Source organism: Pseudophryne corroboree, unplaced genomic scaffold (assembly GCF_028390025.1).
Source record: "Pseudophryne corroboree isolate aPseCor3 unplaced genomic scaffold, aPseCor3.hap2 scaffold_1204, whole genome shotgun sequence".
Lineage (NCBI taxonomy): Eukaryota > Metazoa > Chordata > Amphibia > Anura > Myobatrachidae > Pseudophryne > Pseudophryne corroboree.
In genome coordinates, this window is record NW_026967829.1 from 73654 (window position 1) to 92410 (window position 18757).

The 18757-nt window shown below is 34.6% G+C and overlaps 2 non-coding genes across 2 annotated transcripts; both read left to right on the forward strand.

The window, feature by feature from the left end:
* The first annotated feature begins 6773 nt into the window (after positions 1-6773).
* Positions 6774-6847, forward strand: TRNAN-AUU (transfer RNA asparagine (anticodon AUU)). Its single transcript has one exon. It is a non-coding gene; the product is annotated as a tRNA-Asn (tRNA).
* An 11610-nt stretch (positions 6848-18457) lies between these two features.
* On the forward strand, positions 18458-18531 carry TRNAN-AUU (transfer RNA asparagine (anticodon AUU)). The gene has a single exon. It is a non-coding gene; the product is annotated as a tRNA-Asn (tRNA).
* The last annotated feature ends 226 nt before the right edge of the window (positions 18532-18757 follow it).

The window sequence follows — 18757 nt, forward strand, 5'->3', positions numbered from 1 at the left end:
AAGTCTCTGATTAACACCGTTGTAGGGATGGTTTTTCACCTATTACTAAATTAAACTTGCTTCATTGGAAAGGCAGCAAGATGCATCCTCATTTCAATGTCTACTGAAATAATACAGGTTGACACCAGGAAACATTAACGCCACTGCATCCTTGCTGCTTTCTCATGTGGAAGTCTGTTTAATGTGAAAACAAGGTGATATCTAATTAGCACACAGGTAAGGAATTAAGAAAATCTTTATTTAAGGGTGAAGATGTTTCTCCCAAAATCGTTGCCCCAATGCATCATTGAAATTCAAGCTGGAAAGATGATTTTAATATATCACTTGTACATTTTGTATTGCTCTTCTGGTGACAATGTAGTTTGTTTTTGTCAATTACCATTTTAATAATAGGGTAAAGAAAATGAAGTGGATTTTTGAAAGAAAACAATACTGTCAATATACTATTAAAACAAATTAAAATGGTAAAAGTTATTGTACTTTAAGTAAAAATAAAAGAGACAAAATATCAATCCCAGTTTTGGATTACTTTAATTAACAAAAAAAAATGCATATAGCAGAGGATAGTTTCAATCTAGCTATCTCTGGGTTATGGGCCCAGCATGCTTCCATTGCAGTACTCTGCTGCACATGTAAGTGCAAGAGATCCTGAAGCACTCACTCATCATGGGAAAGTACCAATGTGTTTCTTCATTGGTTGATGGAAGAAACATCTTACAAAAACTCTCCAGATTATTGACTTTTTAATGTTTTTCTAGGAAACGTTCTAGATGTATGCTTATTAGCCTTTGTCAGTATGTACTTTTTGCAAAGTGTCTCTGTGGTGCAATTGGTTAGTGTGTAAGGCTATTAACCAAAAGGTTGGTGGTTCAATCCCACCCAGGGACGTAATTGACCTTGTGATCAGATTTTGGTGATCTTTAAGTAGACAAGTCAAAATTTCAAACCCCCTCTTATTGTGTAGGGTACCTGGCCTTCTCTGATGTAATCAGAGTTAGATTTGATTCAGTGATTTTATAAAAAACAGCTAGGAAGCACAATTTAGCAGTGGGTTGCAGAGAAAAAAAATATGCTGGCAAAAAAAATCCAATTGAGTGATTAAACAGCTCTTCATTTTCTGGCTTTATTTTTATGCTAACAAATTTGTTCTCTGAAAAGTGTCCACAAAGCCAAGTCTCTGATTAACACCTTTGTAGGGATGGTTTTTCACCTATTACTAAATTAAACTTGCTTCATTGGAAAGGCAGCAAGATGCATCCTCATTTCAATGTCTACTGAAATAATACAAGTTGACACCAGGAAACATTAACGCCACTGCATCCTTGCTGCTTTCTCATGTGGAAGTCTGTTTAATGCGAAAACAAGGTGATATCTAATTAGCACACAGGTAAGGAATTAAGAAAATCTTTATTTAAGGGTGAAGATGTTTCTCACAAAATCGTTGCCCCAATGCATCATTGAAATTCAAGCTGGAAAGATGATTTTAATATATCACTTGTACATTTTGTATTGCTCTTCTGGTGACAATGTAGTTTGTTTTTGTCAATTACCATTTTAATAATAGGGTAAAGAAAATTAAGTGGATTTTTGAAAGAAAACAATACTGTCAATATACTATTAAAACAAATTAAAATGGTAAAAGTTATTGTACTTTAAGTAAAAATAAAAGAGCCAAAATATCAATCCCAGTTTTGGATTACTTTAATTAAAAAAAAAAAGCATACAGCAGAGGATAGTTTCAATCTGCCTACCTCTGGGTTATGAGCCCAGCATGCTTCCATTGCTGTACTTTGCTGCACATGTAAGTGCAAGAGATCCTGAAGCACTCACTCATCATGGGAAAGTACCAATGTGTTTCTTCGTTGGTTGATGGAAGAAACATCTTACAAAAACTCTCCAGATTATTGACTTTTTAAAGTTTTTCTAGGAAACGTTTTAGATGAATGCTTATTAGCCTTTGTCAGTATGCACTTTCGCAAAGTGTCTCTGTGGCGCAATCAGTTAGTGTGTACGGCTATTAACTAAAAGGTTGGTGGTTCAATCCCACCCAGGGATGTAATTGATCTTGTTATCAGATTTTGGTGATCTTTAAGTAGACAAGTCAAAATTTCAAACCCCCTCTTATGGTGTAGGGTACATGGCCTTCTCTGATGTAATCAGAGTTAGATTTGATTCATTGATTTTATAAAAACAGCGAGGAAGCACAATTTAGCAGTGGTTTGCAGAGAAAAAAAATATGCTGGCAGAAAAATCCAATTGAGTGATTAAACAGCTCTTCATTTTCTGGCTTTATTTTTATGCTAACAAATTTGTTCTCTGAAAAGTGTCCACAAAGCCAAGTCTCTGATTAACACCTTTGTAAGGATGGTTTTTCACCTATTACTAAATTAAACTTGCTTCATTGGAAAGGCAGCAAGATGCATCCTCATTTCAATGTCTACTGAAATAATACAAGTTGACACCAGGAAACATTAACGCCACTGCATCCTTGCTGCTTTCTCATGTGGAAGTCTGTTTAATGCGAAAACAAGGTGATATCTAATTATCACACAGGTAAGGAATTAAGAAAATCTTTATTTAAGGGTGAAGATGTTTCTCACAAAATCGTTGCCCCAATGCATCATTGAAATTCAAGCTGGAAAGATGATTTTAATATATCACTTGTACATTTTGTATTGCTCTTCTGGTGACAATGTAGTTTGTTTTTGTCAATTACCATTTTAATAATAGGGTAAAGAAAATTAAGTGGATTTTTGAAAGAAAACAATACTGTCAATATACTATTAAAACAAATTAAAATGGTAAAAGTTATTGTACTTTAAGTAAAAATAAAAGAGCCAAAATATCAATCCCAGTTTTGGATTACTTTAATTAACAAAAAAAAAGCATATAGCAGAGGATAGTTTCAATCTGCCTACCTCTGGGTTATGGGCCCAGCATGCTTCCATTGCTGTACTCTGCTGCACATGTAAGTGCAAGAGATCCTGAAGCACTCACTCATCATGGGAAAGTACCAATGTGTTTCTTCGTTGGTTGATGGAAGAAACATCTTACAAAAACTCTCCAGATTATTAACTTTTTAAAGTTTTTCTAGGAAACGTTTTAGATGAATGCTTATTAGCCCTTGTCAGTATATAATTTTGCAATGTGTCTCTGTGGCGCAATCAGTTAGTGTGTACAGCTATTAACCAAAAGGTTGGTGGTTCAATCCCACCCAGGTACGTAATTGACGTTGTTATCAGATTTTGGTGATCTTTAAGTAGACAAGTCAAAATTTCAAACCCCCTGTTATGGTGTAGGGTACCTGGCCTTCTCTGATGTAATCAGAGTTAGATTTGATTCAGTGATTTATAAAAACAGCTAGGAAGCACAATTTAGCAGTGGGTTGTAGAGAAAAAGAAATATGCTGGCAGAAAAATCCAATTGAGTGATTAAACAGCTCTTCATTTTCTGGCTTTATTTTTATGCTAACAAATTTGTTCTCTGAAAAGTGTCCACAAAGCAAAGTCTCTGATTAACACCTTTGTAGGGATGGTTTTTCACCTATTACTAAATTAAACTTGCTTCATTGGAAAGGCAGCAAGATGCATCCTCATTTCAATGTCTACTGAAATAATACAAGTTGACACCAGGAAACATTAACGCCACTGCATCCTTGCTGCTTTCTCATGTGGAAGTCTGTTTAATGTGAAAACAAGGTGATATCTAATTAGCACACAGGTAAGGAATTAAGAAAATCTTTATTTAAGGGTGAAGATGTTTCTCACAAAATCGTTGCCCCAATGCATCATTGAAATTCAAGCTGGAAAGATGATTTTAATATATCACTTGTACATTTTGTATTGCTCTTCTGGTGACAATGTAGTTTGTTTTTGTCAATTACCATTTTAATAATAGGGTAAAGAAAATGAAGTGGATTTTTGAAAGAAAACAATACTGTCAATATACTATTAAAACAAATTAAAATGGTAAGAGTTATTGTACTTTAAGTAAAAATAAAAGAGCCAAAATATCAATCCCAGTTTTGGATTACTTTAATTAACAAAAAAAAATGCATATAGCAGAGGATAGTTTCAATCTGCCTACCTCTGGGTTATGGGCCCAGCATGCTTCCATTGCTGTACTCTGCTGCACATGTAAGTGCAAGAGATCCTGAAGCACTCACTCATCATGGGAAAGTACCAATGTGTTTCTTCGTTGGTTGATAGAAGAAACATCTTACAAAAACTCTCCAGATTATTGACTTTTTTAAGTTTTTCTAGGAAACGTTTTAGATGAATGCTTATTAGCATTTGTCAGTATGTACTTTTGCAAAGTGTCTCTGTGGCGCAATCAGTTAGTGTGTACGGCTATTAACCAAAAGGTTAGTGGTTCAATCCCACCCAGGGACGTAATTGACCTTGTGATCAGATTTTGGTGATCTTTAAGTAGACAAGTCAAATTTCATACTCCCTGTTATTGTGTAGGGTACCTGGCCTTCTCTGATGTAATCAGAGTTAGATTTGATTCAGTGATTTTATAAAAAAAAGCTAGGAAGCACAATTTAGCAGTGGGTTGCAGAGAAAAAAAATATGCTGGCAGAAAAATCCAATTGAGTGATTAAACAGCTCTTTATTTTCTGGCTTTATTTTTATGCTAACAAATTTGTTCTCTGAAAAGTGTCCACAAAGCCAAGTCTCTGATTAACACCTTTGTAAGGATGGTTTTTCACCTATTACTAAATTAAACTTGCTTCATTGGAAAGGCAGCAAGATGCATCCTCATTTCAATGTCTACTGAAATAATACAGGTTGACACCAGGAAACATTAACGCCACTGCATACTTGCTGCTTTCTCATGTGGAAGTCTGTTTAATGTGAAAACAAGGTGATATCTAATTAGCACACAGGTAAGGAATTAAGAAAATCTTTATTTAAGGGTGAAGATGTTTCTCACAAAATCGTTGCCCCAATGCATCATTGAAATTCAAGCTGGAAAGATGATTTTAATATATCACTTGTACATTTTGTATTGCTCTTCTGGTGACAATGTAGTTTGTTTTTGTCAATTACCATTTTAATAATAGGGTAAAGAAAATGAAGTGGATTTTTGAAAGAAAACAATACTGTCAATATACTATTAAAACAAATTAAAATGGTAAAAGTTATTGTACTTTAAGTAAAAATAAAAGAGCCAAAATATCAATCCCAGTTTTGGAATACTTTAATTAACAAACAAAAAAATGCATATAGCAGAGGATAGTTTCAATCTGCCTACCTCTGGGTTATGGGCCCAGCATGCTTCCATTGCTGTACTCTGCTGCACATGTAAGTGCAAGAGATCCTGAAGCACTCACTCATCATGGGAAAGTACCAATGTGTTTCTTCGTTGGTTGATAGAAGAAACATCTTACAAAAACTCTCCAGATTATTGACTTTATTAAGTTTTTCTAGGAAACGTTTTAGATGAATGCTTATTAGCCTTTGTCAGTATGTAGTTTTGCAAAGTGTCTCTGTGGCGCAATCAGTTAGTGTGTATGGCTATTAACCAAAAGGTTGGTGGTTCAATCCCACCCAGGGACGTAATTGACCTTGTTATCAGATTTTGGTGATATTTAAGTAGACAAGTCAAAATTTCACACCCCCTCTTATTGTGTAGGGTACCTGGCCTTCTCTGATGTAATCAGAGTTAGATTTGATTCAGTGATTTTATAAAAACATCTAGGAAGCACAATTTAGCAGTGGGTTGCAGAGAAAAAGAAATATGCTTGCAAAAAAATCAAATTGCTTGATTTAACAGCTCTTAATTTTCTTGCTTTATTTTTATGCTAACAAATTTGTTCTCTGAAAAGTGTCCACAAAGCCAAGTCTCTGATTAACACCTTTGTAGGGATGGTTTTTCACCTATTACTAAATTAAACTTGCTTCATTGGAAAGGCAGCAAGATGCATCCTCATTTCAATGTCTACTGAAATAATACAGGTTGACACCAGGAAACATTAACGCCACTGCATCCTTGCTGCTTTCTCATGTGGAAGTCTGTTTAATGTGAAAACAAGGTGATATCTAATTAGCACACAGGTAAGGAATTACGAAAATCTTTATTTAAGGGTGAAGATGTTTCTCACAAAATTGTTGCCCCAATGCATCATTGAAATTCAAGCTGGAAAGATGATTTTAATATTCAGTGATTTTCAGTGATTTTATAAAAAACAGCTAGGAAGCACAATTTAGCAGTGGGTTGCAGAGAAAAAAAATATGCTAGCAAAAAAAATCCAATTGAGTGATTAAACAGCTCTTCATTTTTCTTGTACATTTTGTATTGCTCTTCTGGTGACAATGTAGTTTTTTTTGTCAATTACCATTTTAATAACAGGGTAAAGAAAATTAAGTGGATTTTTGAAAGAAAACTATACTGTCAATATACTATTAAAACAAATTAAAATGGTAAAAGTTATTGTACTTTAAGTAAAAATAAAAGAGCAAAAATATCAATCCCAGTTTTGATTACTTAAATTAACAAAAAAAATGCATATAGCAAAGGATAGTTTCAATCTGCCTACCTCTGGGTTATGGGTCCAGCATGCTTCCATTGCAGTACTCTGCTGCACATGTAAGTGCAAGAGATCCTGAAGCACTCACTCATCATGGGAAAGTACCAATGTGTTTATTCGTTAGTTGATGGAAGAAACATCTTACAAAAACTCTCCAGATTATTGATTTTTTAATGTTTTTCTAGGAAACGTTCTAGATGTATGCTTATTAGCCTTTGTCAGTAGGCACTTTTTGCAAAGTGTCTCTGTGGCGCAATCGGTTAGTGTGTTCGGCTATTAACCGAAAGGTTGGTGGTTCAATCCCACCCAGGGACCTTATTAAACTTGTGATCAGATTTTGGTGATATTTAAGTAGACAAGTCAAAATTTCAAACCCCCTCTTATGGTGTAGGGTACATGGCCTTCTCTGATGTAATCAGAGTTAGATTTGATTCAGTGATTTTATAAAAAACAGCTAGGAAGCACAATTTAGCAGTGGGTTGCAGAGAAAAAAAATATGCTAGCAAAAAAAATCCAATTGAGTGATTAAACAGCTCTTCATTTTCTGGCTTTATTTTTATGCTAACACATTTGTTCTCTGAAAAGTGTCCACAAAGCCAAGTCTCTGATTAACACCGTTGTAGGGATGGTTTTTCACCTATTACTAAATTAAACTTGCTTCATTGGAAAGGCAGCAAGATGCATCCTCATTTCAATGTCTACTGAAATAATACAAGTTGACACCAGGAAACATTAACGCCACTGCATCCTTGCTGCTTTCTCATGTGGAAGTCTGTTTAATGTGAAAACAAGGTGATATCTAATTATCACACAGGTAAGGAATTAAGAAAATCTTTATTTAAGGGTGAAGATGTTTCTCACAAAATCGTTGCCCCAATGCATCATTGAAATTCAAGCTGGAAAGATGATTTTAATATATCACTTGTACATTTTGTATTGCTCTTCTGGTGACAATGTAGTTTGTTTTTGTCAATTACCATTTTAATAATAGGGTAAAGAAAATGAAGTGGATTTTTGAAAGAAAACAATACTGTCAATATACTATTAAAACAAATTAAAATGGTAAAAGTTATTGTACTTTAAGTAAAAATAAAATAGACAAAATATCAATCCCAGTTTTGGATTACTTTAATTAACAAAAAAAAAATGTATATAGCAGAGGATAGTTTCAATCTACCTATCTCTGGGTTATGGGCCCAGCATGCTTCCATTGCAGTACTCTGCTGCACATGTAAGTGCAAGAGATCCTGAAGCACTCACTCATCATGGGAAAGTACCAATGTGTTTCTTCATTGGTTGATGGAAGAAACATCTTACAAAAACTCTCCAGATTATTGACTTTTTAAAGTTTTTCTAGGAAACGTTCTTGATGAATGCTTATTAGCCTTTGTCAGTATGTACTTTTTGCAAAGTGTCTCTGTGGTGCAATTGGTTAGTGTGTAAGGCTATTAACCAAAAGGTTTGTGGTCCAATCCCACCCAGGAACGTAATTGACCTTGTGATCAGATTTTGGTGATATTTAAGTAGACAAGTCAAAATTTCAAACCCCCTCTTATTGTGTAGGGTACCTGGCCTTCTCTGATGTAATCAGAGTTAGATTTGATTCAGTGATTTTATAAAAAACAGCTAGGAAGCACAATTTAGCAGTGGGTTGCAGAGAAAAAAAATATGCTGGCAAAAAAAATCCAATTGAGTGATTAAACAGCTCTTCATTTTCTGGCTTTATTTTTATGCTAACAACTTTGTTCTCTGAAAAGTGTCCACAAAGCCAAGTCTCTGATTAACACCTTTGTAGGGATGGTTTTTCACCTATTACTAAATTAAACTTGCTTCATTGGAAAGGCAGCAAGATGCATCCTCATTTCAATGTCTACTGAAATAATACAAGTTGACACCAGGAAACATTAACGCCACTGCATCCTTGCTGCTTTCTCATGTGGAAGTCTGTTTAATGCGAAAACAAGGTGATATCTAATTAGCACACAGGTAAGGAATTAAGAAAATCTTTATTTAAGGGTGAAGATGTTTCTCACAAAATCGTTGCCCCAATGCATCATTGAAATTCAAGCTGGAAAGATGATTTTAATATATCACTTGTACATTTTGTATTGCTCTTCTGGTGACAATGTAGTTTGTTTTTGTCAATTACCATTTTAATAATAGGGTAAAGAAAATTAAGTGGATTTTTGAAAGAAAACAATACTGTCAATATACTATTAAAACAAATTAAAATGGTAAAAGTTATTGTACTTTAAGTAAAAATAAAAGAGCCAAAATATCAATCCCAGTTTTGGATTACTTTAATTAAAAAAAAAAAGCATACAGCAGAGGATAGTTTCAATCTGCCTACCTCTGGGTTATGAACCCAGCATGCTTCCATTGCTGTACTTTGCTGCACATGTAAGTGCAAGAGATCCTGAAGCACTCACTCATCATGGGAAAGTACCAATGTGTTTCTTCGTTGGTTGATGGAAGAAACATCTTACAAAAACTCTCCAGATTATTGACTTTTTAAAGTTTTTCTAGGAAACGTTTTAGATGAATGCTTATTAGCCTTTGTCAGTATGCACTTTCGCAAAGTGTCTCTGTGGCGCAATCAGTTAGTGTGTACGGCTATTAACTAAAAGGTTGGTGGTTCAATCCCACCCAGGGATGTAATTGATCTTGTTATCAGCTTTTGGTGATCTTTAAGTAGACAAGTCAAAATTTCAAACCCCCTCTTATGGTGTAGGGTACCTGGCCTTCTCTGATGTAATCAGAGTTAGATTTGATTCATTGATTTTATAAAAACAGCGAGGAAGCACAATTTAGCAGTGGTTTGCAGAGAAAAAAAATATGCTGGCAGAAAAATCCAATTGAGTGATTAAACAGCTCTTCATTTTCTGGCTTTATTTTTATGCTAACAAATTTGTTCTCTGAAAAGTGTCCACAAAGCCAAGTCTCTGATTAACACCTTTGTAAGGATGGTTTTTCACCTATTACTAAATTAAACTTGCTTCATTGGAAAGGCAGCAAGATGCATCCTCATTTCAATGTCTACTGAAATAATACAAGTTGACACCAGGAAACATTAACGCCACTGCATCCTTGCTGCTTTCTCATGTGGAAGTCTGTTTAATGCGAAAACAAGGTGATATCTAATTATCACACAGGTAAGGAATTAAGAAAATCTTTATTTAAGGGTGAAGATGTTTCTCACAAAATCGTTGCCCCAATGCATCATTGAAATTCAAGCTGGAAAGATGATTTTAATATATCACTTGTACATTTTGTATTGCTCTTCTGGTGACAATGTAGTTTGTTTTTGTCAATTACCATTTTAATAATAGGGTAAAGAAAATGAAGTGGATTTTTGAAAGAAAACAATACTGTCAATATACTATTAAAACAAATTAAAATGGTAAAAGTTATTGTACTTTAAGTAAAAATAAAAGAGCCAAAATATCAATCCCAGTTTTGGATTACTTTAATTAACAAAAAAAAAGCATATAGCAGAGGATAGTTTCAATCTGCCTACCTCTGGGTTATGGGCCCAGCATGCTTCCATTGCTGTACTCTGCTGCACATGTAAGTGCAAGAGATCCTGAAGCACTCACTCATCATGGGAAAGTACCAATGTGTTTCTTCGTTGGTTGATGGAAGAAACATCTTACAAAAACTCTCCAGATTATTAACTTTTTAAAGTTTTTCTAGGAAACGTTTTAGATGAATGCTTATTAGCCCTTGTCAGTATATACTTCTGCAATGTGTCTCTGTGGCGCAATCAGTTAGTGTGTACGGCTATTAACCAAAAGGTTGGTGGTTCAATCCCACCCAGGTACGTAATTGACCTTGTTATCAGATTTTGGTGATCTTTAAGTAGACAAGTCAAAATTTCAAACCCCCTGTTATGGTGTAGGGTACCTGGCCTTCTCTGATGTAATCAGAGTTAGATTTGATTCAGTGATTTATAAAAACATCTAGGAAGCACAATTTAGCAGTGGGTTGTAGAGAAAAAGAAATATGCTGGCAGAAAAATCCAATTGAGTGATTAAACAGCTCTTCATTTTCTGGCTTTATTTTTATGCTAACAAATTTGTTCTCTGAAAAGTGTCCACAAAGCAAAGTCTCTGATTAACACCTTTGTAGGGATGGTTTTTCACCTATTACTAAATTAAACTTGCTTCATTGGAAAGGCAGCAAGATGCATCCTCATTTCAATGTCTACTGAAATAATACAAGTTGACACCAGGAAACATTAACGCCACTGCATCCTTGCTGCTTTCTCATGTGGAAGTCTGTTTAATGTGAAAACAAGGTGATATCTAATTAGCACACAGGTAAGGAATTAAGAAAATCTTTATTTAAGGGTGAAGATGTTTCTCACAAAATCGTTGCCCCAATGCATCATTGAAATTCAAGCTGGAAAGATGATTTTAATATATCACTTGTACATTTTGTATTGCTCTTCTGGTGACAATGTAGTTTGTTTTTGTCAATTACCATTTTAATAATAGGGTAAAGAAAATGAAGTGGATTTTTGAAAGAAAACAAAACTGTCAATATACTATTAAAACAAATTAAAATGGTAAAAGTTATTGTACTTTAAGTAAAAATAAAAGAGCCAAAATATCAATCCCAGTTTTGGAATACTTTAACAAACAAAAAAATGCATATAGCAGAGGATAGTTTCAATCTGCCTACCTCTGGGTTATGGGCCCAGCATGCTTCCATTGCTGTACTCTGCTGCACATGTAAGTGCAAGAGATCCTGAAGCACTCACTCATCATGGGAAAGTACCAATGTGTTTCTTCGTTGGTTGATAGAAGAAACATCTTACAAAAACTCTCCAGATTATTGACTTTATTAAGTTTTTCTAGGAAACGTTTTAGATGAATGCTTATTAGCCTTTGTCAGTATGTACTTTTGCAAAGTGTCTCTGTGGCGCAATCAGTTAGTGTGTATGGCTATTAACCAAAAGGTTGGTGGTTCAATCCCACCCAGGGACGTAATTGACCTTGTTATCAGATTTTGGTGATATTTAAGTAGACAAGTCAAAATTTCAAACCCCCTCTTATTGTGTAGGGTACCTGGCCTTCTCTGATGTAATCAGAGTTAGATTTGATTCAGTGATTTTATAAAAACATCTAGGAAGCACAATTTAGCAGTGGGTTGCAGAGAAAAAGAAATATGCTTGCAAAAAAATCAAATTGCTTGATTTAACAGCTCTTAATTTTCTTGCTTTATTTTTATGCTAACAAATTTGTTCTCTGAAAAGTGTCCACAAAGCCAAGTCTCTGATTAACACCTTTGTAGGGATGGTTTTTCACCTATTACTAAATTAAACTTGCTTCATTGGAAAGGCAGCAAGATGCATCCTCATTTCAATGTCTACTGAAATAATACAGGTTGACACCAGGAAACATTAACGCCACTGCATCCTTGCTGCTTTCTCATGTGGAAGTCTGTTTAATGTGAAAACAAGGTGATATCTAATTAGCACACAGGTAAGGAATTACGAAAATCTTTATTTAAGGGTGAAGATGTTTCTCACAAAATTGTTGCCCCAATGCATCATTGAAATTCAAGCTGGAAAGATGATTTTAATATATCACTTGTACATTTTGTATTGCTCTTCTGGTGACAATGTAGTTTTTTTTGTCAATTACCATTTTAATAACAGGGTAAAGAAAATTAAGTGGATTTTTGAAAGAAAACTATACTGTCAATATACTATTAAAACAAATTAAAATGGTAAAAGTTATTGTACTTTAAGTAAAAATAAAAGAGCAAAAATATCAATCCCAGTTTTGATTACTTAAATTAACAAAAAAAATGCATATAGCAAAGGATAGTTTCAATCTGCCTACCTCTGGGTTATGGGTCCAGCATGCTTCCATTGCAGTACTCTGCTGCACATGTAAGTGCAAGAGATCCTGAAGCACTCACTCATCATGGGAAAGTACCAATGTGTTTATTCGTTAGTTGATGGAAGAAACATCTTACAAAAACTCTCCAGATTATTGACTTTTTTAATGTTTTTCTAGGAAACGTTCTAGATGTATGCTTATTAGCCTTTGTCAGTAGGCACTTTTTGCAAAGTGTCTCTGTGGCGCAATCGGTTAGTGTGTTCAGCTATTAACCGAAAGGTTGGTGGTTCAATCCCACCCAGGGACCTAATTAAACTTCTGATCAGATTTTGGTGATATTTAAGTAGACAAGTCAAAATTTCAAACCCCCTCTTATGGTGTAGGGTACATGGCCTTCTCTGATGTAATCAGAGTTAGATTTGATTCAGTGATTTTATAAAAAACAGATAGGAAGCACAATTTAGCAGTGGGTTGCAGAGAAAAAAAATATGCTGGCAAAAAAAATCCAACTGAGTGATTAAACAGCTCTTCATTTTCTGGCTTTATTTTTATGCTAACAAATTTGTTCTCTGAAAAGTGTCCACAAAGCCAAGTCTCTGATTAACACCGTTGTAGGGATGGTTTTTCACCTATTACTAAATTAAACTTGCTTCATTGGAAAGGCAGCAAGATGCATCCTCATTTCAATGTCTACTGAAATAATACAGGTTGACACCAGGAAACATTAACGCCACTGCATCCTTGCTGCTTTCTCATGTGGAAGTCTGTTTAATGTGAAAACAAGGTGATATCTAATTATCACACAGGTAAGGAATTAAGAAAATCTTTATTTAAGGGTGAAGATGTTTCTCCCAAAATCTTTGCCCCAATGCATCATTGAAATTCAAGCTGGAAAGATGATTTTAATATATCACTTGTACATTTTGTATTGCTCTTCTGGTGACAATGTAGTTTGTTTTTGTCAATTACCATTTTAATAATAGGGTAAAGAAAATGAAGTGGATTTTTGAAAGAAAACAATACTGTCAATATACTATTAAAACAAATTAAAATGGTAAAAGTTATTGTACTTTTAGTAAAAATAAAAGAGACAAAATATCAATCCCAGTTTTGGATTACTTTAATTAACAAAAAAAAATGCATATAGCAGAGGATAGTTTCAATCTACCTATCTCTGGGTTATGGGTCCAGCATGCTTCCATTGCTGTACTCTGCTGCACATGTAAGTGCAAGAGATCCTGAAGCACTCACTCATCATGGGAAAGTACCAATGTGTTTCTTCATTGGTTGATGGAAGAAACATCTTACAAAAACTCTCCAGATTATTGACTTTTTAAAGTTTTTCTAGGAAACGTTCTTGATGAATGCTTATTAGCCTTTGTCAGTATGTACTTTTTGCAAAGTGTCTCTGTGGTGCAATTGGTTAGTGTGTAAGGCTATTAACCAAAAGGTTGGTGGTTCAATCCCACCCAGGAATGTAATTGACCTTGTGATCAGATTTTGGTGATATTTAAGTAGACAAGTCAAAATTTCAAACCCCCTCTTATTGTGTAGGGTACCTGGCCTTCTCTGATGTAATCAGAGTTAGATTTGATTCAGTGATTTTATAAAAAACAGCTAGGAAGCACAATTTAGCAGTGGGTTGCAGAGAAAAAAAATATGCTGGCAAAAAAAATCCAATTGAGTGATTAAACAGCTCTTCATTTTCTGGCTTTATTTTTATGCTAACAAATTTGTTCTCTGAAAAGTGTCCACAAAGCCAAGTCTCTGATTAACACCTTTGTAGGGATGGTTTTTCACCTATTACTAAATTTAACTTGCTTCATTGGAAAGGCAGCAAGATGCATCCTCATTTCAATGTCTACTGAAATAATACAAGTTGACACCAGGAAACATTAACGCCACTGCATCCTTGCTGCTTTCTCATGTGGAAGTCTGTTTAATGCGAAAACAAGGTGATATCTAATTAGCACACAGGTAAGGAATTAAGAAAATCTTTATTTAAGGGTGAAGATGTTTCTCACAAAATCGTTGCCCCAATGCATCATTGAAATTCAAGCTGGAAAGATGATTTTAATATATCACTTGTACATTTTGTATTGCTCTTCTGGTGACAATGTAGTTTGTTTTTGTCAATTACCATTTTAATAATAGGGTAAAGAAAATTAAGTGGATTTTTGAAAGAAAACAATACTGTCAATATACTATTAAAACAAATTAAAATGGTAAAAGTTATTGTACTTTAAGTAAAAATAAAAGAGCCAAAATATCAATCCCAGTTTTGGATTACTTTAATTAAAAAAAAAAAGCATACAGCAGAGGATAGTTTCAATCTGCCTACCTCTGGGTTATGAACCCAGCATGCTTCCATTGCTGTACTTTGCTGCACATGTAAGTGCAAGAGATCCTGAAGCACTCACTCATCATGGGAAAGTACCAATGTGTTTCTTCGTTGGTTGATGGAAGAAACATCTTACAAAAACTCTCCAGATTATTGACTTTTTAAAGTTTTTCTAGGAAACGTTTTAGATGAATGCTTATTAGCCTTTGTCAGTATGCACTTTCGCAAAGTGTCTCTGTGGCGCAATCAGTTAGTGTGTACGGCTATTAACTAAAAGGTTGGTGGTTCAATCCCACCCTGGGATGTAATTGATCTTGTTATCAGCTTTTGGTGATCTTTAAGTAGACAAGTCAAAATTTCAAACCCCCTCTTATGGTGTAGGGTACCTGGCCTTCTCTGATGTAATCAGAGTTAGATTTGATTCATTGATTTTATAAAAACAGCGAGGAAGCACAATTTAGCAGTGGTTTGCAGAGATAAAAAATATGCTGGCAGAAAAATCCAATTGAGTGATTAAACAGCTCTTCATTTTCTGGCTTTATTTTTATGCTAACAAATTTGTTCTCTGAAAAGTGTCCACAAAGCCAAGTCTCTGATTAACACCTTTGTAAGGATAGTTTTTCACCTATTACTAAATTAAACTTGCTTCATTGGAAAGGCAGCAAGATGCATCCTCATTTCAATGTCTACTGAAATAATACAAGTTGACACCAGGAAACATTAACGCCACTGCATCCTTGCTGCTTTCTCATGTGGAAGTCTGTTTAATGCGAAAACAAGGTGATATCTAATTATCACACAGGTAAGGAATTAAGAAAATCTTTATTTAAGGGTGAAGATGTTTCTCACAAAATCGTTGCCCCAATGCATCATTGAAATTCAAGCTGGAAAGATGATTTTAATATATCACTTGTACATTTTGTATTGCTCTTCTGGTGACAATGTAGTTTGTTTTTGTCAATTACCATTTTAATAATAGGGTAAAGAAAATGAAGTGGATTTTTGAAAGAAAACAATACTGTCAATATACTATTAAAACAAATTAAAATGGTAAAAGTTATTGTACTTTAAGTAAAAATAAAAGAGCCAAAATATCAATCCCAGTTTTGGATTACTTTAATTAACAAAAAAAAAGCATATAGCAGAGGATAGTTTCAATCTGCCTACCTCTGGGTTATGGGCCCAGCATGCTTCCATTGCTGTACTCTGCTGCACATGTAAGTGCAAGAGATCCTGAAGCACTCACTCATCATGGGAAAGTACCAATGTGTTTCTTCGTTGGTTGATGGAAGAAACATCTTACAAAAACTCTCCAGATTATTGACTTTTTTAAGTTTTTCTAGGAAACGTTTTAGATGAATGCTTATTAGCATTTGTCAGTATGTACTTTTGCAAAGTGTCTCTGTGGCGCAATCAGTTAGTGTGTACGGCTATTAACCAAAAGGTTAGTGGTTCAATCCCACCCAGGGACGTAATTGACCTTGTGATCAGATTTTGGTGATCTTTAAGTAGACAAGTCAAATTTCATACTCCCTGTTATTGTGTAGGGTACCTGGCCTTCTCTGATGTAATCAGAGTTAGATTTGATTCAGTGATTTTATAAAAAAAAGCTAGGAAGCACAATTTAGCAGTGGGTTGCAGAGAAAAAAAATATGCTGGCAGAAAAATCCAATTGAGTGATTAAACAGCTCTTCATTTTCTGGCTTTATTTTTATGCTAACAAATTTGTTCTCTGAAAAGTGTCCACAAAGCCAAGTCTCTGATTAACACCTTTGTAAGGATGGTTTTTCACCTATTACTAAATTAAACTTGCTTCATTGGAAAGGCAGCAAGATGCATCCTCATTTCAATGTCTACTGAAATAATACAGGTTGACACCAGGAAACATTAACGCCACTGCATCCTTGCTGCTTTCTCATGTGGAAGTCTGTTTAATGTGAAAACAAGGTGATATCTAATTAGCACACAGGTAAGGAATTAAGAAAATCTTTATTTAAGGGTGAAGATGTTTCTCACAAAATCGTTGCCCCAATGCATCATTGAAATTCAAGCTGGAAAGATGATTTTAATATATCACTTGTACATTTTGTATTGCTCTTCTGGTGACAATGTAGTTTGTTTTTGTCAATTACCATTTTAATAATAGGGTAAAGAAAATGAAGTGGATTTTTGAAAGAAAACAAAACTGTCAATATACTATTAAAACAAATTAAAATGGTAAAAGTTATTGTACTTTAAGTAAAAATAAAAGAGCCAAAATATCAATCCCAGTTTTGGAATACTTTAATTAACAAACAAAAAAATGCATATAGCAGAGGATAGTTTCAATCTGCCTACCTCTGGGTTATGGGCCCAGCATGCTTCCATTGCTGTACTCTGCTGCACATGTAAGTGCAAGAGATCCTGAAGCACTCACTCATCATGGGAAAGTACCAATGTGTTTCTTCGTTGGTTGATAGAAGAAACATCTTACAAAAACTCTCCAGATTATTGACTTTATTAAGTTTTTCTAGGAAACGTTTTAGATGAATGCTTATTAGCCTTTGTCAGTATGTACTTTTGCAAAGTGTCTCTGTGGCGCAATCAGTTAGTGTGTATGGCTATTAACCAAAAGGTTGGTGGTTCAATCCCACCCAGGGACGTAATTGACCTTGTTATCAGATTTTGGTGATATTTAAGTAGACAAGTCAAAATTTCAAACCCCCTCTTATTGTGTAGGGTACCTGGCCTTCTCTGATGTAATCAGAGTTAGATTTGATTCAGTGATTTTATAAAAACATCTAGGAAGCACAATTTAGCAGTGGGTTGCAGAGAAAAAGAAATATGCTTGCAAAAAAATCAAATTGCTTGATTTAACAGCTCTTAATTTTCTTGCTTTATTTTTATGCTAACAAATTTGTTCTCTGAAAAGTGTCCACAAAGCCAAGTCTCTGATTAACACCTTTGTAGGGATGGTTTTTCACCTATTACTAAATTAAACTTGCTTCATTGGAAAGGCAGCAAGATGCATCCTCATTTCAATGTCTACTGAAATAATACAGGTTGACACCAGGAAACATTAACGCCACTGCATCCTTGCTGCTTTCTCATGTGGAAGTCTGTTTAATGTGAAAACAAGGTGATATCTAATTAGCACACAGGTAAGGAATTACGAAAATCTTTATTTAAGGGTGAAGATGTTTCTCACAAAATTGTTGCCCCAATGCATCATTGATATTCAAGCTGGAAAGATGATTTTAATATATCACTTGTACATTTTGTATTGCTCTTCTGGTGACAATGTAGTTTTTTTTGTCAATTACCATTTTAATAACAGGGTAAAGAAAATTAAGTGGATTTTTGAAAGAAAACTATACTGTCAATATACTATTAAAACAAATTAAAATGGTAAAAGTTATTGTACTTTAAGTAAAAATAAAAGAGCAAAAATATCAATCCCAGTTTTGATTACTTAAATTAACAAAAAAAATGCATATAGCAAAGGATAGTTTCAATCTGCCTACCTCTGGGTTATGGGTCCAGCATGCTTCCATTGCAGTACTCTGCTGCACATGTAAGTGCAAGAGATCCTGAAGCACTCACTCATCATGGGAAAGTACCAATGTGTTTATTCGTTAGTTGATGGAAGAAACATCTTACAAAAACTCTCCAGATTATTGATTTTTTAATGTTTTTCTAGGAAACGTTCTAGATGTATGCTTATTAGCCTTTGTCAGTAGGCACTTTTTGCAAAGTGTCTCTGTGGCGCAATCGGTTAGTGTGTTCGGCTATTAACCGAAAGGTTGGTGGTTCAATCCCACCCAGGGACCTAATTAAACTTGTGATCAGATTTTGGTGATATTTAAGTAGACAAGTCAAAATTTCAAACCCCCTCTTATGGTGTAGGGTACATGGCCTTCTCTGATGTAATCAGAGTTAGATTTGATTCAGTGATTTTATAAAAAAACAGCTAGGAAGCACAATTTAGCAGTGGGTTGCAGAGAAAAAAAATATGCTGGCAGAAAAATCCAATCGAGTGATTAAACAGCTCTTCAT